The sequence below is a fragment of the Excalfactoria chinensis genome, chromosome 3 (genome assembly GCF_039878825.1).
Source record: "Excalfactoria chinensis isolate bCotChi1 chromosome 3, bCotChi1.hap2, whole genome shotgun sequence".
Classification (NCBI taxonomy): domain Eukaryota; kingdom Metazoa; phylum Chordata; class Aves; order Galliformes; family Phasianidae; genus Excalfactoria; species Excalfactoria chinensis.
The window spans coordinates 70819021-70846307 of record NC_092827.1 but is presented as its reverse complement, the minus strand read 5'-3'; the positions used below and the strand labels follow the sequence as shown (position 1 = coordinate 70846307).

The window sequence follows — 27287 nt, the reverse complement described above, 5'->3', positions numbered from 1 at the left end:
AGCAATCACACCGTGTTTTTTCAAAATCATTCAGCAGCAGAAGAATCAAACTCCCAGGAGAATCTGAACCTCTGATAGTAGTAAAATGTCCTCTAACTCTTAATTAAAATGCTTCCATGGAAGCATGGAGTCTATATCAGAATCACCTGCTATAGTGGAGCCTTCAAAAACTAAATGCCAGACACATGCAGATACAAATTCTGTGAGACTCAGTCATTGCTGGTCCCCAGAGCTCTCATGGCACCAGCAAAAAGCAGCCACAGATTCTGCAGTCTCCAGAAATAGCTAATGTGGAACATAAATATTTTTCTGTCTTTCCTTAAATTACAGAGATACACGTTCAGTATGATTTCACTATACGATAATCCTATATTGCTACAAAAGTTCTTGTCTGCAATATTTCAGCTATCTGATAAGGGTACTAGAAGTTCTCATCACTACTTTTTGTGCACGACACTCGTCATTTTGTATCTACATTTTTACACTTGAATTAAGGATTTTACATGTACATGTAATGACTTAAAAATGTCTTTGGGGCAATATGTTAAAATTTCCTTTGAAAGTACGGTCTCTAGAGCTGGGGAAAATGTTTAGAAGAAGTATGTCAAAGCACTTATTAAACACTTCAGAAAAAAAGAGGAAAAAAGCATGAAAGGGATTCATAATTAAACTTTAATCCTTTTCCCCAAGTACTTAAGTAAAATGAAGACATGTTCAGAATAGGGATTTGGATTTCCCTTATTTCATTAACTTCTGCGGTCATCTGACTAGATCTGTTGTAATAAATCAATTATATCATCAAGCAGCAAGAATTTTGATGAGAAAGTCCATTGCTGATGATAAATGTTGCACAAACTATGCTTTCAAAGACAAACATTTCTTTTCTTACAAAATCATTCCAGAGTCAATACACTATGGCATGAGAAAAAAATGAGTAGTAAAATGAACTGGCATTACAGAAGATATTTAAGAAAAAGGGATGTTATTCTTTGAACTGCGCTTGGTTTTGTAAGCAAGCCATACGAAGCTATGATTTTAAACAGTTCCTTTTATATGTGCATTAAGAGGAAGAACAATTTGTTACATTAGTTCATGCACGATAATTACATGAACCATATTTTGGTGTTAAGGACATATTAAGTTTTCTCTTTTATTAATAAAAATTAAAGATCACAATGTTACCGCAAAGTCTAATTTAATCTACATTGAAAGTATTCATTATCATCATAATACACATATAACAAAAATTCAATACCAAAACAAGGACAAAATAATAACTGTAAATATTGCTCTGGGAAAGACAGTATTAAGCTCAACTTCTTTCTAGATAGAAAGATGAAAGCTTGAAACTAAAATTATCTTTCATCAAAAACGCTGACATTCCAAATCCAATTGTCATTGGAAAGGAAATGTGTGTGCTTGCATGAAAATCAGGTGTTCTGAAAATTTGTCAATTTGTAAATGAAATGAAATCGGGATTTGGTTTTGAAACTTTTCTGAAGTTCTGTTCATTGCAGAGGAGCTGAACTAGATAATCTTTAAAAGACTCTTCTAACTCAGATTATTCTATGATTCTATGATTTTAACAGGTATCTAAAACAAACAGCAACAATATGCATGTTTCCAATAACTATTTGTATGCAAGTTTTTGAAGGCAAGGTGTAGAAAAATAATATTCTCTGAGGCCCATTCCATCTGTACTGTTATTTGATATCTATGTGGTCATCTTTTTTCTTTGTTCTCAATCAAAAGTTTTCACACATCAGACTGTTTTTCACAAGCAAAAACCACACAAGCTTTTCTGAAACTATTTCACCATGTTCTTGCCATCTATTAGAGAAGGTGTGAGACACAACATACTTCTTTCTTTGCTTCCTAAAGATTTTCTCTACTTCTGGTTTTGGAGCCAGTATAGTTCAATGTGTTCTATCTTATCCTACTGCTTCAAAAAAAGGTGAAACAAATTTGCAGTATCAAACAGACTCATTCCACTTATTATAAAGAATGAAAGTCGACAGAAGGCCATTTGCAGAAGGGCAAAAAGAGGTATGGATGAGAAGCACACTCTTGCTTTTCATTCACTCCCCCTCCTGTACCCTCATACCTGCTCAAAACACCTTGACCATGGATGTTATTAATTGACATGTAGAATGGCTAGAAAAATGGAGATCTCATGTAATTAGGGATTATAAATCAAAGTATGTGTAAATCCAGTGTGCAATAACATATTCTCCTTTGAAGAAGGCAGTGATGCACAGGTGAAACAACAACACAGTTCGCTTGTGAGCAGTCACTTAAACAAACAGTGCAATATTCTTCCCAATTATTGTCAGTCATTGTGGATAAGAAACAGAATCAATGTAAAGTATCCTTCTTGCAGTGTTTTACATAGGAACCAGGCATATTTTCTCCAGCTGTCAGAGAGGATGAAGTCACAACAAAATAGTATGGCAGAGAGCTGAATTGTTTTATTTGCTAAATACATGCTGGAAATAATTTTATAGAATGCAGACACTTTCACTGATACTGGGACAGAGAGCAGAGGATGCAGGCCATAAAGCATGCCCTCAACACACAGACATGGGTAAAAACTCTACAAGGTACATCCAACATAGTCAAGTATTGATTGAGAAGTCTGAAAGGTAATTTTTGATGATGATAACATTTCATTGCTTTTTCATGAAAAAGGGCAAGCTGGTATCTTCTAATAGATGAGAAAGGACCTGGGAGAAGATGCTGACAAAGGAATAAAGGAAGCAAAGCTTTCATTAAAGAATAAATAATAAAAAATGGCATCCCTTAGAGCTGATGGTAGAAATAGCAGTATTACTAAGACACAGCAATAAAATTGTTGAGAGTTCAGTAGCACTTCACATTTTCAATATGTAATAAAATCATAAACAAACATGTTATTATTGGAAGTCCAAAACAGCTACGGTTTGCAAATAACATTGTAAAACTAATGTATAAATGCATTACCTTTCACCAAATCCACTAAAACAATTGAAAATTATGTTTGATTGTAGAAACTGAAATGCAGTTTCAGTGTAAATTAGCTAATAAATACTTTCAGAAATAGTATACATTGAGTCACTATGAGAAAAACTTGCAAACCTTACTTCAGCTTCTGATGCTGAGAATGTACTGGAACTAAACCTTTATTGTTTAGGTCAGCTCTCCTATTTAGCTGCAAAATAATTGTTTTAGTGAATGCCTGAGTAGCCTTTAGAAGATGAGTAACTGAGGAAGAGGCAATATGGAGTGCCACCCATCCTAGAGATCCTGAATGTCCAATGCAGTCCTGAAAGCTGGAACTCAGTCTTCCAAATTCCTCAGTTATTAAAGGGACTCCTAGGTTTTCAATTCATGAAATAAAAGTTGCTAGCATGATGGTGAACACAGTCATTTGTTATTCTGGATCTTATCCAAGTTCCTACAATCAAACTCTTTTATTCTTTAAAAAAATCTATCACCCATATGTTCTTCTGCATAGATAAATCACTGCCACCACCATCATAATATTTTCTATTTTGGATCAGTGCCACCAGGTTTTCTTCACTGTAGGAAGCTGGTAAAAGCCAAGATGTCCTTCATTTTTCAGATCTAATACACATTTTTTACTACCTATATAAGAAGCAAAATGTTACAAAATCACAATGTGCTAAAATAAAAAATAAATGCACATTTTAAAGTTTTCCTGAAATTGCTCCCAAGATTGCATATAATTATTATTTTTCAAACCTCAGTTTTCTTTTTCAAAACTCAATTAAGAACATTAAAAATTAAAAAACAAACAAAAACAGAGAACAACAACAGCAAAAAAGGAAAAATGCAAGTACTTATAATACTGTTCACTCTTCTACATTTCTTATATCATTGCATCACTGCAGCTAATGGTAAAATATTTCTTATAACAGGAGATACAATGCAATTGGCAGTGAACTGGACATCAGATTTACAGTAACTTATCTATACTGATGATTAAAAGTATAATACACTCAATACAGATTTTAATCTTCGCAGAACAAGAACACAGAGCTATTGAAGTCTATCCCACCACCAAGTATCCTGACAAGTTTACAGCTAATACAAACATTAACTGTTATGCTGCTATCCTTTCATATATATGTAAACAGATGCATGTAAGTCTATGTATATAAAAATAAATTGCATTAAATAGGACAAAAGTATGCATTTGTATATATCTGCAGATACGTGTGCTTATATATACATATACACGTATACTTCTGCAGACATACACACACTTCTGTCACTTTTCCAAATATTGTTATATGGAAAGACTAAATCTTTTGCTTATTAGCTGTCAACTTGATATAAACTGTCAAACATATCCAACTAAGTTGATACTTGCAAACACTTCAACCCCAATCTCTGCCATTTTTCTTCCATAAAGATGTTTTGCTCAATCTTACTAAAATTAGCTAGATTTAATAAGGAGCTGCTTTTGTGATTCGTGAATTAGATTTTACTTATTATTTGCCTATTATTTTGCTTCGTGAAGCCTAGTTACGATCAAACTAGACTGATTCACTATGAACAAACTCATTCCCAGGGATGTGGTAGAATACCCAAGACTGAAGGCTTTCAAGATGCAATTAGACAGAGTGCTAATCAATAACATGAAGGCTCCCCTTTCCCATAAAATATTGGACATGATGATCTTTTGAGGTTCCTTTCAATACAGGCTGTTTTATGGTTCTAGGATATATTTCCTTTCCATGCCTTTGGAGAGCATTTAAAGGACCTAATACAAAACACAAAATTACCTGGCCCACCAGTCAGCTTCTCACTCTACTGAGAGGCAGGTAGGGCACTGGAGCAGGCTCCCCAGGACAGTGGTCATGGCACCAAGCTGCCAGAGTTCAAGAAGCATTTGGACAATGCTCTCAGACATAGAGTTGGAATTTTAGGTGGTCCTGAGTGGAGCCAGGTGTTGGGACTCTATGTTCATTATGGGTCCCATCCAATTCCGGATTATCTATGTTTCTGTGATCTCCCTTCCAGCCCTACAGTCACAAAATGAGTATTCCTCCAGAGCAACTTCAGTACTCCAGCTGAAATACACAAGAATGCCAGACTAGGGAGCACCAGAAACACTATCTAACATAGCCAAAGAATCTAAAAGCTGTATCTAAAGAAAGATGGGAGAACTATTTTTAATTCCTTAATTTTCCAATTAGTTTTTGGCAAACATCCACCATGCTGTTTGTGTTGACTGCAAGGCCTTTGTTATACTGCCCAGATGTCCATGCAGCATCCACTGCAGGCTGTGGATGCTTACACTGCATTGCATATATAATATTTGTTCTTCTAAACACCTTTTAGGGAGAAACTTGATCTCAAGGTGTAGTGTCTGCTTTCCCAAGGTTAATAGCAGTGGATTTGCTCACGGAATTGCACTTCTCATTCTCAGGCACCTGCACTTTGCAGTTATTATCTGAACAATTCCTGTAGAAAGAGAAACCTTCATAAGTCAGCACTTAGATGTGCCTTAAACTTTTGAATTACTGAAAACAAAAACAAATTAGGTCTTGCTTAATTAAGATTACAGTAAATATTGACTATCAGCTATAATGATTAAAGCATCGACGTCCCTTCATATGAAGAGAGGAAATTATTTAAATTCCAGGCATTCTCTTTCAGAGAGCCTTATTAAAGTTACACTCCATCTGTTTAATTGATATTGGAGTAAACAGAATTGCAGTCCAAAACCTAGTCAGAATTAGAGTCAAATATTGAGTTTAACTTACTAACTTAAATGATGTGTATTGTAGGTATCGGGGGACAGGAAAGCCTGGGTAAAAGGCTGGATATGACATTGAATTTAAACATGAAAATAGATTGAGGGGGTGAAAAATTTTTCCTTGGAGTAAAAACCTATCCATCTCAGAGACTTCATTTCAATATTCTGTAGTACATATACTGTAAACATATTTTATTTAAAATTATGTTATTATGTTTCTTAATATTTTATTACTGTTGTGATGAATCGAAGGCATGATCTAAAATTTCACATTGCATTGTGTATATGTAGATACTTAGCTATCTCTTTGTAAAAAGCCATCCATAGACTCTCAATAAATTATAATTCTCTCAATAAAATATTTAAATATCACATAGTAAAAAGCTGGTTATGTAAAGTAATGGGAATTCTTACCCTTATTGGTATATTTCTTCTAGATAGCATTAGATGCTAGAATACCTTGACTAAACAGGGAAAAGTATGAGCCAATGTAAAGAGAGAAAAAAAATCAAGATTTTGGATTGAATTTATCTTCTTTTCCTATACATAGTTCTTATCTAAAATAATACTCATATTGAGAAAGAGTTCATCTAAATCATATGCTAGATAAAATAAGTAAATTCTACCACACTCACAATCCAACCTTAATTTTAGTAATCCTTGGGTGCATTTAATATCTACATTAAACATGAACATTAGCCCTTTCAGAATATTTGCAGACAGTAACAGACCTCATCAAAAGACCTGCTTACTGTCTTTAAGGAAACTGCTTTAAAAAATGCCATCAGCTGTTTCTGTTATAAAAAGAAATACATTCTTTGCTTTTACTGTTTGCCCGCACAAAACTCTATGAGTAAAAACTGGAAAACAGTACAAACATTCCTCAAGTATCAAGGAGGACAGAGAGCCTGGACACAGAGCTGTGAAGAAGACACCTGACACTGTTCTCAATTTCATTTGTCTGCAAGAGGAAAATGAAATGACAAGATGCTGTCAGGCCTTGAAATTGAAAAAATATATATTTTTTTCTGGAAATGCTTTCTGTGAAGGGAAAATTAAAAGTCCAAAAATAAAACAAAACAAAAGCCAAATATCAACAACAAAAACAAACCCCACCATAAACAAATACTCAAACCACTGCTTTGATTTTCTGATTTTTTTGTTGTTGTTGTTTTTTAAAGCTCCTTTCCTTTCCTTTTTCCTTTCCTTTTTTTTCCTTTCATTTTTCCTTCCCTTTTATCCTTTCCATTTTCCTTTCCTTTTTCCTTTCCAAGGCATTTCATTTTCAGTGAAATTCAAGCTCCGGAATTCTCAAAAATGTATTTATTTTTGAGAAGTGTGGCTGCAAGTAGATGAACTATGCTTTGTTATTTATCTGGAGGGAATTATAATAAAAGTGTGTTTACATAAAGGTCTGGCAAAGAGCTATTTGGACCTCAGCCTAAATGTCAGTGTTTACTAGCCATTAGGTCCTCTATCATGAGAGATCTCTGATGTACATCATTTAAATGTGCTTACACAAGGTTGGAGTTATCTTGAGCATGGTAGAATCCTATTAGCTTCTGAACAGTACTTTTGTTGCACACTACATTTTATAATGTAACTGTGCCATTGGACCCAGGTGTTAAAAATGCAAACTGCCTCATGCAATTTTTGTTGATGATAAACAGTCTGGCAGTTTTAAATAGGATGCAATAAGGTGAATTGAACAATACTAGGAAACACTTTATTAGGAAAAATTTATTGCCATTCCCTTAATGATTGAAGTATTACTGTTATCTACCTCAACAGAAACAACAGGCCCCAATTGGACAGATGGTTTGCTTAAAAGCTAGCCATGGTTAGAGAGAAAAAAAGAGAAAAAATATCTATTTTCTAGTGAATATATATATATATATTTCTATGTATCTATATTTATATAGATATGTGTATGTCAGATCTATTTAGACTGAAAAGAAAATTTTTGTACAGAAACTTTGTGTCAGAATATTGTGCTTTTAATCAGAATTTATTATTTATTTTCACTCAATTATGTTTAGAGTTTCAAAACATTTTAGCTTAGTTTCATCAAGTGAAAGTTCATATTGTTGGCCAGAAAATAGATACTTTTGGTGTATTTATTTATTTAATTGGATTATTGAATGGAAATGCCTAATTTACCAGATTAAGGAATATTCCATATTGATAATGTGATCAAATTAGGAAAGTATGTGAAACCTGCTAGTAATTGATTAAGGAATCAATCTGTTGGTGAGAGGAGGAAAAGTGCTGTGTGTGCACTCTTTATAAGTTATATTTATTTAATATAGTTTTTAGAAAATGAAATGGTACATTTGAAATGGAATATTTTTTACCTTACTGAAACAGCCTGGAGCTAAATCAGACAAGAAGGCAAAATGCTTTGTTTCAGTGCTTTGCTGTAAATATTTATGTAAATACTGAAAACGTTTCATTATTCACTCATATATACAGTAAATCTTTCCATCTGTTTGAAAGTGTGGTTTAAAACCCACTAGGTGGCACAACAGTTATTCAAAAGCAAAAAGCAGAATCTTAATTGGTTTCTCTTAAATCCTATATGTCTCATATGTGGAAATCACAGCCAAACAAATTAGATCTACTACCTGGTAAGGACAGCACCTAAAAGAAATGCACATAATCCAAGTATCTGACTGAACCAAACTAGCAGCCATAATACCAACAACAATGCTTTGTGTTTGTTATGGTCTAACTTCACTTTTTCTTCCTTCTTCTTTCTTTCCTTCCCCCCCCCCCCAAAATAGACACATCTGAAATTCTCAATGGAATTTTGTAACTTAATCAAAATGCCTCACTCCAAACTTGAATCCCTTATACGCATCCTGTGAGGAAGCTTTAGTCTCTGGGAAAGCAACAATAGCAGGCATAGTGGATTCCAGTGAATGTCAGCAATGAATATTTATTCATAAACAGACAAACAATATAATAACACTACCAATGCTACAATCTTTTTTAAGATTTGTGTGCAGATTTCTTGGTGGTTAGCTTTTCTTTCCAGCTGCAAAGCGAGTGAAATGGAGGCATGCCCAATTAAATTATTTCTGACAGGGAGGAAGGAGGGGCTAATGATAAATGTAGTCTTATTTAATTTACTCTACATAAATGTATTTTGCTAACCCTTGTGGCCAAATTCTCTTCTAAAAACATTCTGTTATCTTACTATATGTTTTTTGCTTTAGTATCTGACTTTTTTTCCTATACTGAGTTCTTAAAGTTTCTGAATTACAGCCTTACAAAAACAGTTACAGTGTAAAGAACACATATGCAAAACCTGTGGTTTTATTCAGCCTGCAGAATGGACCTGTCCCATCACTTAATCACAGTTGCACACTGGAGTTCAGGTTTCCTCAGGACCCTCGTGCTTTATTGTTGTAAGGGAGTGCAAGGTGGAGTAGGGAAAAGGAAGGACTTACAATTAATGTAAGTTAAATGTGGAACTCAGGTTCATACCTAATTCTGGCACAGGGTTTCTACATGCTACAGGTGATGTGTTTTGTGCTTACTGCCAGGGCAGCTTTCCTGTTTTCCCCAGCTTGTAGTGTTTCACAGGATTGTTGTGACCCATGTCCTGGTGTTTAGCATTATTGAACCTCATACAATTGGCTTCAGCCCCCTGCTCCATCGTATACAGACACAGAGCATTCCTGCCCTCAAGCAGATGAATACCTGAATAACCTGGTAATGTAATCAAACTTACTGAGGGCATGCTCCTCCCATTCAGATCATAGAACAAGATTAAAGAGAAATGGACCGAATACTGACCCCTGGGGAGCACCACTTGTGACTAGCTACAAACTGAATCTAGTTCCATTTACTGGGGCACTTTGGGCCCTGGTATTCAACTAGTCTTTTTAGCATTTTACTTCAAAAGGATAACGTGAAGTTGAAATTAGTACTACATAGCCATTCCTCAACTTTCGTTTTAGCAGTTTTGTAAAAACAAACAGTTATGAACTACTATCTTTGCAAATATCCATTTGCATGTTTCTAAAATGTTAATCATTCCATCAACAAAATGATCACTTTTAATCTCAGCAATGATGCATACATCTACTATGCTACACTACCTAGCTAATATACCCATGGTATTCTGTACTCCCTCCTCATTGCTTTCATTTCATGCACTCCGACATCCAAAATAGGTTGACATTTGGATATATGAATATGTTATGTGTAAAGGTTGTTATCTAAGTATCAGATAGGTAAATTGAACTAGTTCTTCTGTATTTGCTCTTTCAAGCATAAAAACCTTGTGCTTTGCAAGCCCATTACAGTGTAGGGTAATAATTGTAATAATAATATACAACATCATGTAAAATCAGAAGGTCTAGCTAAAATAGTAGGAAAATGTATCTCCCAGCTTTGATAAGTTTATTCAGATGGTAGATGGAATACATAACTTCCAGGAAGGATCTGGAAAGCCAGAAGAAAGAGAATCTCTACCTAGAAAAACTCTTTTCCGCACTGAAAGGTGAGAGGCATTTTAATGTTTAAACTAAGAACAGGGATGCACACCGCACACATGTTTGAGTCTCATTTACCAATAAAGAACTATCAATGTTCATTAAGTATTTACTTCAATTTACCTGCCTGTTATCATCCAGCTGCTCCATTTCTATGCCTTGGTTTGCCAACAAACTAGACTTCCAGGTTGTTGTGGGATCTGTTTTAGAATCAAAAAAGGATTCCTTATTTGGCTACCATTCAGGAGAGTATTTTATTTGTTAATTTCTAAAATATTTCTGGAAGCACTGTAGTGATATACCGTGGTAAAGATTCTAAAAATGAGAATCTTTATTTAGGTTGGTTCCTATTGCAATCCATGGTCAGACTCAACATCAGAGGAAAGGAGAAATGACAAGTCCAGTTGCTTCTCTTTGTACCCTACCCTGACATTTCTTTCAAGCTGAAAGACTTAATGTAGAAGAATCAGTGTAGATTCTGTCACTTTCTCACATGTGTGATCTCACGAACAGCTTGTGGAGAAGTTTTAAAACCATTTAAAATCCATAATTAATTTTAAATCCATTTAAAATACATTCCTTGCTAGTTGGATCCCTGTGTTCACAGACCTGTAGATAGTATAGTGTCATGGCACTGTATTCTCCCAGTGGGACATGGGATGTCTGAAAAGGAAGAGAAGTGGCTATAATTTGCAGGTTATTCTAATGGCCCATGCTTTTGAATGCTTAAATGATAAGGGCTTTCAGAGACTTAAATGAAATTTCACTGTAAAAACTATAACAAACTGGATAAAAGAAAAACAGAGGAGTATGCAGTACAGCGGAGGGAATGGGACAACGTAAAGCATGGTAGAAAGATGACTAAAATGGAATGTGATAACTAATCCTGGGAACCTGAAGTCAGCATGGAAAGCAAGGAAAGCATGCAGGTTCTCTTGGGAAAGAACTTCTTGTATCTAAACATAGCAACAAAATCACTTGAGGTAAAAGAACATTTCCACTTGTTTTAGAATGGAGCAGCAATTTTCTGTTCTCAGTCCTACCACTTCCCATGCTAGTCCTTGTGGCTTGCTCTGTAAGCTATCAAGGCTAGATAAGCAACTATAGCTACTGTTATGAGAGGAGTTCAGGTGTACCAGAGTGAAGATATCAAGAACACTTGGGCCTCGTAGCTTCATTCCTGAGAAATTAGCATTCTTGGTAATTGATTATTCAAAATGAATAGAAAAGATTTGAAACTACAGAACTTCCCAAACATATTTGTGATGGAAAACTGAGACCATATTCCACACAGTCCTGACTAAACAATTATTTTTACCAAGATTAAAATGTCAAAATAAACTGAGTTACTACGCAGCCTTTTCCTGTTTTACCAAAGTCTATTCAGAGCAGCAAATCTGGCATGTTACAGTTCCAATCCAGAGAGCAAATCTATGAAATCTTCAGTTGATTCTTTCTCCATGGACTGTTATATCACTGCTTTCTTAATGCTCACATTAATTCTCTCAGCCTTTGAATTTAAGAACCATATTTTCAGCCACAAATACTAAATATTTTCTTTTTATCTCCATATATGTATATTAGTAACATTTTGGATGACAAAATAGTTTTCAGGGGCAACCAATAATTTCTAAGCACTAACCAGTAAAATAAAAATAAAAATTAAAAAGAAAAAAAAAGAAAAAAATAACAAAAAAAGCCCCAATCCTAAAAAATGTAAATTTTTGCTTGTCATTGAACAAAGACAAATCCAAAGAGTAGGAAAGGAAGGACAAAGTCTCTGTTAATAATATCAGATGTTTATAGACAGAGATGAGTGCACACAATTGCTTTGGTATATATTATAAACAAATCAATGCCTCATTTTTCATGTGTGACAGTAGAAGTGCCAGTGGTGACCTTAGCAAGAGGAGGAAAAGTCGACTGCCCCTCAGACTTTCAGGAAACACATACTTTATACAAAATAAATAAATAAATAAGCAAATAAATCCCTCACCCAGTTGCTTCAGATATACACTATTTCAGATGAGGTTCAGACCTGATGGCAGTTGCTTGGTACAGCAGCATGAAGAACAGAGCTAAAATGAGAACTGGTTTTCCCAAGAGAGCATGAGTGATGGAGAAGCCAGGGATTCAGCTCAGTGAGCCAAAGCCAGATGACTGCAGAGGAATGCTCAAGCTTCCAGGTTAAGTCCTTCCTCCTGTGCTTAAGCTGCAACAGTGCACAGCACCATCAGGACAAGGAAATCCACCATGCTGGCTCCTGACACAGCCATTGCATGAAACCTCCCCAAGTCGGTATCAGAGAGAAAGCGTGGTGGGGAAAACTCAATATAACAAGACGACATTAAAAATTACAGACGAGAAAAAGGAAAGCAAGTTGTTCCCAGGCCTATCCTCGCATCAGTGAACTGTTGTAGCAGAAGAATAGCACAGATAAACAATGACCCATCTGATACCTTGATTCTCCCCATGATAAAAGCTACCAGTCTCGAACCAATTCATTCTGGTACTGGCCACTCTGGGAGGCTGTGGTCACTGAAAGGGAGTGAGTGATTGATATTTTAGCAAACTCATGCACGTGAGGAATTTGCACTGCTTGGATTTATTTGTGCAGGCATGAAACAAAGGGGGAAGGCACATGAGAGGAAACTGGAAGGGGGTCGTCTAGCAGCTCTGTGCTGAAATATGATAAGAGACTGAAGCCCACATCCTGACTTCTTATCTTTTCTCTTTAAGTTATGATCATACATCAGTGATAATTAAGTCCAGAAGGGATGTACAAGGCATATAATCATATTATTATGAAAGTGACCATGTGAGCTTTGTGTTAACACTTGAAAAATCTTGGTCTTCATGAGGTCAAACACACGTGCACTGTATGATTATTACCAGCATATTTGATTTAGACAGCAGAGACTGAACCATGCACGAATATGTATGAACTCCTGCATTTATGCAGTGTTTCTAGCAATGACTGCATGGGATTTTATAAAAGCATACCTGTAGCTACCAGAATCCTGCATCTTGACCTATCCTCTGTACTTCAATGGTATGTTAGCAGACATCCAAATAAACAGACAAAATGCAAGAAGTGTTCCCTCCACTAAATCCCTGTGCAGTAAAATGCAAAACTGCTTGCTTTTCAGGCATGCAAAATATAGCTGAGTTGTTATACAGAAACAGGTAAACAACAGAATGTCCTTCTGGTCAACATAAAAATCTTCATTTATGTATCAAACTTTTTAACCCTTATGACTGTACTGACAGCGAGAAATATCACACCAGTGTTCAGTCAGAACAGAATGTCTAGTTCATCTCCCGGGAAAGACGCAGCTTTTATTGCTATAGATTTTTGTTTGAGAGAACTCTTGACATTTCTTTCCAAACATGTTAAATAGACTTTTTATTAGCACAGAATTCTAGAAGAAGCTAAATCTTTAGCAAAACAAAATACAGTGTAAAGTGGGCACCCACACTGTTTTTCTTCTTCTCTCCAATATTGTTATTTTTACACTTTAAGTCTGTCCAACTTGTTTCAATAGTATGAGCTTTCGAAGAAAACATGTTAGGATAAGTCAGTAATAGCAGGAGGATATTTTTGCCCCCTGTGGCAGAAGACTAATTCAACTTTGAAACAGTGAGTTAAACTACACCTATGAATAAAAAAAGCAGGATCCACGTCACTGTAACATACTCAGACCAAAGAGACTGGAAGTGGTGGTGTGACAGCAAACAGCTGGAAGCAATGTTTAAGGGCTTTTCAGAGATTAGGTAGCTCAGCATCCCTTTTCTGTTCTTATGTCAATACATAATCATTGGCTGCTGTCTCCCTTAAGAGATAAAATACTTATGCCAGATGAATTTATGCTTCCTAGGGCAGCAAAGCCTAAACAATGTTTCACGGAGAATATAGATTTGGCATATTTTATCGTAACAATGCCAGCAACACTGAGAGATAAGGAACTTGTCTCTCAATATGATTGTTTTAAAACAGTAATGATCGTTACTTAGAAACATTAAAATAAGCAATATTTCATCATTCCTTTATGTTTTTAAGGTACATTTCAGTCTACATTATGTCAGAATCAGCTATCCTATGTATCAGATGGCTAGTAGTAACAAACTCCATTATATCAGGTTGGAAATACACTCAGTGACAGAAAATCTTAGGGGCATCAGCTTAGATGTAATCACATCTGAGTATGCTTTTATTATTTACTTTGTATTTATAGTAAGCATGAAGTACTTCATCAAATCACTATCATTTATACAGGTCACAGCAGACTTCTCTAGATTATTTGCTATATTGTGAATTTATCATCAAAATGGTGCTGAATTTCCCTGCCATTCTCAAAACTGTGTGTCAAAAATAATCATAGAATCATAGAATCACCAAGGTTGGAAAAGACCTGAAAGATCATCCAGTCCAACCGTTCACCTATTACTAATAGCTCCCATTAAAGCATGACCCTCAACACAACATCCAGTCTTTCCTTGAACACCCCCAGGGTCGGTGACTCCACCACCTCCCTGGGCAGTCCATTTCACTGCCTGACCACCCTTTCTGAGAAGTAATACCTCCTAATGTCCAGCCTGATTCTCCCCTGCCCATAGCTTGAAACCATTCCCTCTGGTCCTATCACCAATGTTTCTAACTTAATGATTGGTGAAAAATGAAATATCTATCCATCTGTGAAAAGTACCTATTAACTCTGAATAGGCATTTAGCATCCACAGCCTATAGCTTTTTCAAAAATCCTACCCTTAATCATCACCAAACATAGCCCAGTCCGAGAGATTATGATTATATTCATTATTACTGAGGTCGGTGAATTCATATAAGAATGTCAAAGTCTGATCTTGAAGAATATAATATTCACCTAATAGTTGACACTTAATTGTTGCCAGAGAACTATCAAGACTTCAAAAAAGGAAAACGTATCCACAAAAGACTGTTTGGAACAAGAGTCACTCCGCTATGTGTTAGTATTTACCTTAGCAATTGAAATGGACGATACTGCATGAATCTCACTGTAACCTGTTTTGATCTGAGCTTGCTTTTCCAAATGCCTCTGCTTCCCCATCAATACCTCTCATTAATTCCTAACTGAGGGTGTTCCCAGCTGAAAACGTACCCGCCGTACAGTCAGCATCCTCCAAGACTCAGTTTATTAGTGAATACAAATAAGTTACATGTCTCTAGGATTCATGTAAACCTATCAATATGCCCACGTTTTTTGTGCTTTCAACTGCAAGAGAAACATTCCACATCAGCTGCAGAATATTAAAAGTCAAAGATGAGTTTGATGGTACTTGTGCATTTCTGCCCTTTATCTGTCCTTTATCACTCATTTACTCACTCACAGGAAAAAAAGTGACTTTTGCTGCCAATATACAGGTAAATTGTATCAGGCAAGGGCAAAAACAAGAATTTGTTAATGTACCACAGTAAACAATTTCTGAAACACCCAGTGTCAGCATATATGTGTTTCTGCTATTCTATTTGCAGGGCTTACTTCAAAAGGAGTAATAAAACACACGACTTCTTTCTATTTGAAATAATTTTCAAATTACAGGACCTAGATGAATTCATTTTTCACTAGAGACTCTCTACCCATCAGTACTTCTTTTCTTTTCATAAAAAATGATGAAAACCTTTTCTGAGAACTAGGAAAAGCATATGTACTTTGAAAAAAAATGGCAGCTGGAAAATAATAGATCTTGACAATTACAAGAAATGCCCTTAATACAAATCCCAAAATCTCACATTAACTTTGTTTCAACATATTTTTCAGTTTTGACTTCTGTATTTTCTTCCAGTTGAATAATTTACATTTCATAAAATAAGAGGGGTGAGAAGCTTAATAAATGCGTTAAAGAAATTCCCAAATAATTCAACAACAAATCCCTCTGCTTCCCTTGAAGATGTAATGGACAGTTCACATGCCAGCACTTTCCCCCCAACAAAAGACCTGTTCCATGCAACAAAAGACATTTACTGTATATGCTATGGCACCGAGGCCCTTGTGCACGCATGTACACACACAAAAGCAGCACAGCATGGTTAAAGCAATCTGTAGGCTACAACAGTCTCTGTTCCTAACAGAAGTCACTTTAGTCCCTTATTTTTATGAGTGGGTATAAAATCCAGTTTTCTAATAGTGATGAGCAAATCCCAAATAAATTATACTGTAATACTTACACCTTTTGAAGATATCTCCTTAAAGCTAATAGGAAATAGCTATTAGTTATTTAATCTGACCTTTTTCTTGAATCCAGGTAAATATCAAACCTTAGTTTGCATGTCTAGATAAAAATTGATTTGAGAAATGCAAGTCGAATAATGATACCTTTATAGCTCTTCAGTGATGCCATCACAGCTTATTAGTCACTCGCAGAATCAACAGGACTCTGATTCTGCTCCCTGAGCTCATGCTCAGTGGCATGCTCAGTATAGCACAAGCAGACTCAGTGGGGAAATTCAGATCACTCCTAACTGTGACAATTTGTTTTTCCCTTCAACTGGCTTAATAGATTGGCACTTATTGTCTCTATTTTATGTGACTTTGTAAAATCTCTGACTTCTGGAAACAAATAAAACCTGAAATGTAACCTGCAAAGGTTTTCTCATAGGAAAATGCCACAGAGCGCAGATAGCTTTGTGTGTCTGTAGATTGTCTCACTGTCCTCATTAGAGTTATGCTAAAGAACTGGAGTCCTTCCCTTCCAGGCTGTAATGTTCTACATTTTTAATACATTTGGATTTAGTCTTTTAAATAACAAGCTGTTTTCTTTTTAATAATTCCCTTTCTTGCCCTAAGATCTTCAGCCTATTCTCTTCTAAATATACATAGACTTATGGAGGTTCCCCATACCTGTGCTTATATATGACTTCCCTGCAAATTTTTACAGTTCTCATTTATTATTATTATTATTATTTTTTAATTTTAGCTTGCATATTTATTTTCAACCATCTAAAATATGAATAAAAGTCCACTACTCTTGTTAGTGATTTGTTCTAATAACTCACAAATGCAAATCAGTTGATGTAGCAAATAAGGATTATTTTTCAATTATTTCCTGTAAAAGTGATATTAAATTTCTTCATTCCAAATCCACTCAACAGGAAACAATTGCTTTTGAATATGCTTGCCTATATTGTCTGTGGTTGTTTATTTCTCTACAGAGTTTAGAATCATAGCTTGCAAAACAATGTTGAAAATTTATTTAATAAACTGCATCAAAACTATATGCAAGATTTAATGCATAACAATAGTTTGCTATATTTCCTATGTTTTAACCAGTCAGCACGAAGACACGATCTTCAAGATCAAGCTGTTATTTTCTACATGCTTGGGTAAGATTTGCCTTTGTATGCAGGCCAAAATAAAGTAAATGAGGGATGTACATAAAAAATAACTTTTCTCCTTATTTTTCTTTAAAATAACTGATAGCATATATCCAACTAGACTTCAAGCAGCCAGTGAAAGATGAGGAAAACTGGCTATGTTGCAATTCAGCACTGGATAAATAATAATGCTTTAATCCTGAACTATATGTAGCAGACAGAGAATGAATGGATGGATGACAAAATCTGCTGGACTGTTATTATACAGAACAGACGAATAATTTGCGAGCAGAAGTTTGCATGCAGGTCTGTTGCATGGTTGGATCATGTGGTCCTAATATACTTACATAGAGAGATATATGTTGGGTTTGTTGTCATGCACAAACTTGCCACTATAAGGATATTACAAGCATGGTTAAAAAATAAATGGTAGTGTCTTACCAGATAACTGTTTCCTATCAATTTTTGACTAAGTGCAGGATTCCAACATTGTCACCCTTGACAGTCTTGTTTCAAGATTTTGATACTTCTTCCTTTGGCAACAATTTTAGAAACAATTACTGACAACTGGTCAGTGCTACTGAATTGCTATTGAAGTTATTACAGAATACTGTATATTAACATATGCTGGCCAAAAACAAGGTTCTGCTACCAAATTAAAATGAATCAAACCAAACCATATCACCATCCAAAACAGTGCAGTCAGGACAAAATGATTAAACCATTAAAACTTATGCACTGGGCAAAGTGCACTTTGAAGAGAACTGTCTGATGGAAACTGGAGTGCAGATTTGATTATCCCTGATGTGACCCTCAGACTTTTTGTTGTAGAAGTATGGTCTTCATTTAGAAAAGCATTTAAATGTCATCATGCCCCAGTCATCCTAAATTGAGTTAAATCTGTCATAGATTTAAGATGTATTTAAATGTACTATATTTCTAGATACTATATTTTCTGTAGGGACTACATACAGAGACATGGATGAGATGCCTGAAAAATAAAAGCAACTGAATTTAATGTTACTCAATTTTAAAACAAACAAACATATAAAAATGTAAGTTTGATTAATATGCAGCTTTTACACAGGAGCTTTTAGGATCCACAGTGAGTAAATCCTGCTGATACTCCATTTTACTGACATCCGTCAGAGTGTGTATTTAAAACACTGGAAATGTATTATATAAAGTTCCCCAAAGTAGAGCATCACATATTTATTGTTTCACCATGTTTGAATTTTTTCTCTAATTACAGAGACACTCTCTACCCACACACCCAAATAGCAAAATATAATTGTGAAATAATAGTATTAATTGTTCATAGCGTAACATATTTCTACCCCCAACTTCACAAATTATCTCAGCCTCATTCATTACTTCTCATGTTTTTTTCTTAAACTTCCTGCAGATCATATTGTGCAGCTCAGTAAGGACTGGAAAATATTACATGAAAACATATCTATTGAAAAGGGATGCTGTGAGTTGCCAGCTCAGTCAGCCAACACGTACATACTAAAGGGACATCATTGTGCACCAATTTCTTCCCCAACTATTTGATGGTAGTTTACTCAAAACAGCAAAAAATGACAGATCTGGAAAAAAAATACAGCTGCACCACTGCATAAATCCCGGTGGAGATCTTTAGTCACCTCACCCACCACACGATCATCAGATAGCAAGACAAGATCTACTGAACACTACAACAAATCTACTGTATTCAATAAATCATATCAAATCAACTACCATTTTCCTGAATACCACAAAATTGTCTCCCTCACACTTTCACTAGGTTATCTGACAGGTATTGATCCTATGTCTCCAATGAAATAAACCCCTTGAATTTAGAGGAAGTCCAGCTGCCTTGAGACTTCAGCACCTGCAACACCTTGACCATTTAAAGGAAATTTCTTTTTTCCCTAACTTTCCACCTATTTTTATCAGTTTTTTAAAAACTATAGTTTTACCTAAAACTATAACTTGGCAACTGATGGCAGAGATTCAAAATGGCGATGTATAACCTGCTGGCTGCACCTAAATACTGTTGCCATTTTCCTAGTTCAGTGAATGCAGGTTTGGTTACCAGGTTACAACTAATTAATACCTTACAGGAAAGTAAAATACGCTTGGACATCTAAAGTTAGTCTGTTAAACAACTTTCCCAGCTGCAGTGTTGTTTCCAGCATCTTTCAGGAAAGAGTAAACAATAATAATAATAATAACAAAAAATAGGTTGTATAAAAGATATAAGACCATGGATACAATTGGGAATGTGAAAAACCCTAGTTCTGTTCAGAGATACTATCACTTTTCTTTTGGTAGAATAAAGAAACAATAGTTTAAATTTAAAATGTCTTTTTTTTTTTTTTTTTTTTTTTCCTTTGGAATTCAAGATAATAAAGAAAAATTATTTCATTGTCATTATTTAGACAGTGTTCTAAATATTGAAATTTTTTAAATTTCAGTAATTAATCAGTAGTCTACATTTTAATTATTTTTTTTTCCACAGATAAAATTTCACAACAATTGACATATTCATAAGGAACTCTTCTATTTCATGTTCTATTTCATGAAAAATGTATTTAGGAAACTGCTGTACCAAAAGCTTTCTAGTCAGCTCTATCTATAAGGCTTACAGGTGTCAAGTTATTTGCTACTCTGCTGACGTGCACAAACAAATCTCTTATGCAATGTACAGGAGTAACAATGGGATCCTATCGAGTGCCTGAATTAGTTATGAAGTGATGCTGATTACACATATATGATGTTAGAAACTGTTGACATATAGTGTATGGAATTCAAGTACCGTTCCACAACTATACCTTAGTATGCTGATTTGGATTATAGCTAAAATCAAATCTGTGAAAATTACCTAGATCTAAAGTTTTTTCTGAAGTCTCACAGTCTGGAGGATGAATTCATCACATTTTATGAAGAAATAAAGTAATAATTATAGAGCTAAGCTTCCATTTATTCCAAAGAGAAAAAACGTGAGAAAGCAGGGAATGACTCAGAGTCTGAAACCCTGAGGGTCACTCTGCACTGCTGAGGGTCATCTCAATCTTTTACTCTAACAATCAAACTATTTTTTTTCAAGTTCTGAAAATTATTATGTAACTATGGAAAATAATTATGGTAAAAATGGAAACTATGGAAAAATAATTATGGTAAAATTGTCAAGGTGTTAAGACTGGTTTCTCACCCTTGTCTGTTGTATGCAGGTCGCTCTGAATGTAATACCTGTTTATTTTCACAAAAACTACAACAGATACAAAGAGCTCAATAAAACTATATAATACTATATATAACTTGATAGAGTGACAAATTACCAGTTTTCAGCTCAGTCACCAATATTAGTTGATTCACATGGGTGAGTTGATTGAAATACTCTTCATTTCATAGTGTGATAGCCATCTGGAATATGGCTTGTCTTTCACAACACTGTTGCTACTGCTGAAACACACCACCCATCCCTCCCTGCGCTCACATTCACTGTTTGGTTACCAGAAACATTGAGCAAGCATTGGTGAATATCAGTGAGTGCCAATTTTTCCACACGGAGAAATACAGTAGCACACCTTTACTTCATTCAAACTTCCACATGAGACGCCATTTTGTCAGACCGCCCCTCTGCTACTTACAGCTTCAAAATGTGATAGAATATTGATGAAAAGGTCCTCCCTCTATTGCTGCATTACCACTATCCATCTCCAACATTGTGGGCCAACATAATAAAATACAAAATATTACTTTCAGAGCATCCCTCATATAGGACAAGTGCTTTGAGGTTCAGAACATCTAGACCAAAAACGGCTCATGTTGAATATCAAATTATTGACTTACATAAATGTAAGCTTTATGACTTTAGGTTGTACTTTTCTGTGACTCAGTAAATCATCAGAGGAGAAAAAAAAAACCAACAAATTTTTAATTGAATCTTAGAATGGCCTGGGTTGAAAAGGACATCAAAGATCAACTTTGAGGTCCTTTCTCTAATTGGAAAAAATTATTCTGAACTGTTGCTAATTATTTACAAGTCCACAGGGCCTAAGTAATTAATTTTTAATTTCCTAAAGTCTCAAAGAGCTTTTAATTTATCTTCCATTTTTTATTTTCTATAAACACTTCAATCTACTCTAAGCAAACATCAAAAATACTACCATTGAAAGCCTTGAAAACTTATTCTAAAATCCAACTGGGTTTTAACAAGCACCGCCACAGAAGCCATGGATCGCGTTTTGCAGCAAAGCAAGGCATAATTTAGTTTAGCTTTTGAAGAAGGATAATGCTGCAAACACTGTGGATTTATTTATTTACTATTATTATTATTTATAGAGTATATTTTCTACTATAGGTCACTGCCCAAGTTCTTGAAATCCACACTCATTCAAACTTTGTCAGCTTGATAGCTCATTGAGTTGGAGCTCTGAGTTATACCCAGAAAAACACTTCATTGCATTGTCAGTCTGTTATTTTTTTAAGAAGCTCGTTTAAGTAGATAACAATTTCTTCCTAAACAATGAAAAACAAAATTATTACTCAGTAAAACCTATTCCTCTGTCAAACTTTATGTCACTTTTCTAGTTTGGCAGTAGATCTGTATAAAACAGATCATGAGCCTGATCCTTGCCTAGGATAAATATATTGTCCACTTACACATTTATACAAACACTTGGTCATGCTTCTGCTTGCCAAAACAAATAGGTTTGCAAAAGTTACACGAGCATTATAGCAGAAATGAAAAGTTTAATACATGAATTATGGAGGCTATTTCTACCAATCCCTCTAGAATTTGTAAGTACATCAATGTGACTGCTGGAAAATCCTGCTAAAGGCAGCAGTTTATTGTCAGGGATAAGACAGTGAAGAATAAGCATATGAATTAGGAGTGAAGAGTTGCATATGAGAGCATGTGTAAACACATACAGTTCTTCTTGAATATCTTTTTTTTTTTTTTTTTTTTTTTTTTTTTTTTTAATGTTTGGCATCATTTTCTTTCATTTATATATACCATACTTATTTTTTAATTTTTTTTATAACCACTTTTTATAATGAATAAGTGAAATGAGAAATAACTAGGAGAAGTAATCAAAGACATTGAACTAGTCATCCAACTTCAACTATTACATGAGAAATACAGTATATATACCAACGTGTTCCTATTAGAGCATTTATTAGTTTTATGTGCTTCAAAATTGGAATTCCAAATTTCTCTAATTTGAAATAATACAAATGCTTTCCTATAAAATGCTATTAGTCCTCTCCTTTCCTGACAATGCCAATTACAGACAGATTCCTTATTCATGCCTTGAAAATAATTCCAGAGTTATTTCCTACCCAAGCACAAGACACGTGGTTCTTAGAAATAACTTTTCTCAAGCTTTACTTTTCAAGCAATCAGTACCAGACTCACTCTCTCAGCACTGATATCATACACATCTGACTCAGAGAAAGCAGCAGCTGGAATTACATCTCTGCATAAGTAAGGAGGTGGCAGATTTTTGCAGCTTTGGTCTGTTTTGCCTTGAGCATTCGGTTAGTAATAATTTGCTCTGAGTAAGGTTAGTAACAATCCAGCTTTGAACATGGTTATAGCAACTCTGAGGAAGAAACAATTTGTAACCTCAGATTTCTCCTTCACCTGTATGCTTGCAGATGCTTGAGGAAAACAGGTTTTTTTTTTTGTTTTTTTTTTTTTTTTTGTTTTGTTTTGTTTTTGTTTTTGTTTTGCAACAACTGCACAACAGTGAGGAATACCTGCAAGTCCCAGAAACTCTTTGAATAAACTCAGGAGTTGGGCTGTGGGATATTTCCCACCATCATCTTTCATGGACACTGATAAGCAGATATTCCAGATGGTAGGGGAGATTACAGGTGTAAAATCCAGAAGTTTCCTATTCCTTTTACAGAACACCAACCACTAAGGATGTGTGCTCTAAATAAACAAATTGACAAGCAACAGCAAAAACACTGAGAGTGGCCTTCACTCTCCTCTTTAACACTCCTGGTGCTGCCCATCTTTCATTTTTTCCTCTGCCCTGTATCTCCACTGGAGGCCACCGAGAGCTCTTCAGAGACACTAAAGGCAGATCATTCCTAACAAAGCAAGTTTGCACAAAGTATTCCCTGGCACAGAAAGGAATCATTCATATTTTTCAAGTTATTAATTTTTAAATTATTTTCCTGTTCACAGTTCCCTTCAACAGACTACAGAGTACAGCGACATGCATGGTTGTTGTGATTAAAAATGTTTACTGATATTCTATGAAATTTTATGATAAAGTTTGATCAGAAAATAATTTTTACTAAGTGTATAGCACTATTTATGTTAAGTGAAACATGAACTCTCCATTCCTGCAGAAACTTCTCACATGCTAGTACTTTATTTTGAGCCACCTTTAAAATTGGACTGCAAGCACTCACAGTGCTTTGCAGCAATATTAGACAGCATTCAGCCATAGACTGTCTCTTGAAGTTCAGTTTCTAACATCTGGGTAGGTTACAGCTGCCACAGAATTCAGATGTAAGAAACCTTGAGGACATACTGAACCCAGCTAAGAACAAAATTAGCTCATAACTTATTGAGTAATATTTTCCTTAGATTTTCTTAGTTTGATTTTTGCCAAGAGAAGAATCCTGCATAAAGTATTCATGAAAATATTTCTACTTTATCACTATTTTTTTCAGATTTTTTTTTTTTTTTTTTTTTCTTCATTTAAATTCCCAAGAAACCAGAATACAAACCCCAGTACTAAGTATTTTACTTAGAAAACACTCAAATCTAAACAGGCAACTTTGCAAATCCTCAAGGTCAGACTGCCAGTGAATTGTGGGCAATAGCTAAAATGATGGATAGAAAACAATTGTTAAACCATTCCCAAGGAACTCTGCATTGGTTGCCCTTCTTTACCACACTTCTGTAGCAAAGACAGGTAGTCCCTGTACGTTCCAGAACTGTTTCTCACTAAGCATCTTTTGGAAAACCCATTGCTGAATATCAGAAATATTTTCTATGCAAGGACTGGTGCAATCACCTAAGCAAAAAGCATCTCTGCAATTGATTTGGACTTCAATAATGGAATACCACTGACTAACCTGAGACTAAAAGCATAGAATCAGAGTATATGTAAGAGGAAATTAATAAGAAAGTAGGAAAAATATAAATATAATTCATCTGAGAAAGTTATTTTTAGGTATTGATATACTTCAAAATCATTTTCATTTCAGATATTAACTATTCAGATTAACTTGGTAGTTCATAATATTAACCTTGATGCCTGGAAAATATATAAAAATGAACTACTTTGGAAGGAGGCCTTCATCATTGGAGTTATCTTCTTTAACTCTGAATTAATCTTACTTTGGTATTTCTTTTTAACAGGTGAACTGAAAACTCCAAAAATAAGTATAGACTTCGGGCTTAGGGTTTCATAATTGATTCTGCAGCAGTTGGTACTCTTAACACTTTAAGCCAGCTTGGGAGCCATATGCCTCACAGCACTTCAGCAATAATATTACCTGTTGCAGCAAAGGGAGAAAGCTTTCTCAAGGTTCTGAAGTTTTGCGTTAGAAACAAAACAATAACTAACATGATTTAGTGATTATTCTTTTTTTAAACACAAGTATGGTTTTATCCTTTAGTAATAAGTGAATTCCAGTTAACCTCAGACATTTTCATAATGTAGTTTTATATGCATTTATGTAGTACTGAAGGCTGAAAAATCCATCAGTGTACAACAGTTCAATAGAGAGCTTTGCTCCTGCCAACTTGATCTGCACAAGATACGTACAAACTAACTTAAGATCAAAGAAAAAAAAGAACAGAAGTATGAGGAATAGCAGTCCTTGAGTTATGAGAGTGAGGAAACATATTGTTTAAGTGAAATGACAAGTACAGGAAAAACACTTAAGACGTTCAAGTACACCAAACAAATTTGGAAATCTTAGGAGAATCCACGAGATATTATTACTCACACAGGTTTAGTGAAGTTATTCCCAGGAACAGAGTACAATGGTCTTAGGAATAATGTATAGGCTGTCAGCATGAACAATGTAGATTAAGAGAACTGAAGCACTTCTGAACCATGAGTAGTTACAATTACGAGCTATTATTTTCAAATGTGTCTACTGATGAAGATCTGCACTTGATGAACTCATAAGCCCATGCTCCCTCAATTATTTTATTCTGAGCCTGCCCTGATCACATGGGGTTAAGAAACAAAGCTGCTGTGTCAAACCACAGGAAAGAAATCTCATAAATAAATAAATAAAAATAAAATTATTTGACAGGCAGAAGTAGTAAGATATTGAAAACCTGTCTCTGCCACAGCTTGATAACCAGGAGAGTGGGAGGTGAAGATGTTAGCTCAGCAAGACAGAGATGCTATTCATCTTGCGTAGGTGAAGCAAAAGAGCGTGAACTGAAGAGTCACACCACTGCAGGGAGTCACATTCCTGCTGTTTGGACACACATCTGTGACTGGCCGGTGGGAGGCTATGAACAGGTGAAAACTCTGCTTCTCCATCAGTTCGGTCAAATGTGGAACGTGCATGTAAAAGTCATAAACCTGCACAAGGAAATTTCCTGAGGTCATTTTTGGAGAGCAGTTATTGAAATAATTGCAAATTCAATGAAGAAAGAAATGCTCCTGTGAAGTAAAGAATAATTAATAAAACTAAGAGGAAGTACTCCAGATGCATCTGGAGTTTCACACAGCTCATCTTTAAAACTAAAGCAAAGGCATTACTGAAGGCAATCATTAAAATGAACATGTATTAATGAGATTGCTGCAATAATGAGAACTTTATGAACTTTGGTTTTCTGCTGTAAATAGCAGCTGAATACTCCAACTACAATACGCAGCAAGTCAATACAGAATATTTCTGAGTTCACAGAGATTGAAATAGAAGACTTCTTACAGAGATTGTCGCTAATTGCTCATAATGCACTTGTTTCTAAACACAACAGAGCTAAATCTGGAAAGTAAGAAGTAAATGTGTTTGGGTGTCAAGGTCCCTATTTTTATTCCTATAAGAAAAATATATATGCTGGAAATAGATAATTGCTATAACTCATTTTAAGCAAAATACTTTCATCCTTAAAAAACTGCTATGAACAAGACACTTCCTGTGTCAGCATAGCCAAAGATGAAATCCTCAGTGTCAAGGAACTGTTGTTACTCTCGCTCATACCTGCCTTTCCCCTCATTATTACAATTATGATATTACACTGCACAATTATTTAATTGTGGTTCTTCATAGTAAAACAATGGTATCCAATAACAACAACAACTTCCTAGTTTTCACACTGTATTTCTCTGCACCCTAGATCCCCCAGATATATGTAATTCCACTTCCTGCTTTGAAGGATGCATTTTGAGAACTTTGTATCTATAGCCAGATCCTTAACAAAGATTTTCTTCTCTGCAGAAAGACATTTTTTCATTTGTGACAATTTTTATTGTCAGCATGGTTAAAAACATTGATCTTAGTCACTTTTTACACATTTTTTTCACAAAGTAGAAATGGATTTATTCTACTGAAAATGACAGTCTTCTTTTATCCTAGTGTATAAACAAGCTGCTAGACTAATTGAAAATACCCTTTAAAAAGAAAGTTTGAGATAGAAAAGCCCCGCAGGAATCAATTACAAGTGCAAGCTACTTAGAAATTGGAA

General features: G+C 35.0%; 1 protein-coding gene across 4 annotated transcripts in view; it reads right to left on the bottom strand.

The window, feature by feature from the left end:
• Positions 1-27287, bottom strand: part of CHRM3 (cholinergic receptor muscarinic 3) — a 244535-nt gene that overhangs the window by 3651 nt on the left and 213597 nt on the right. Inside the window, exon 1 of one of the 4 annotated variants that reach the window (XM_072333091.1) lies at positions 16472-16578. The exons of the other annotated variants lie outside the window; for them this stretch is intronic. The gene's annotated coding sequence lies outside the window, so the exon portion shown is untranslated. Of the gene's footprint in view, positions 1-16471; positions 16579-27287 lie in introns of those variants that run through there. 4 annotated transcript variants of the gene reach the window in all.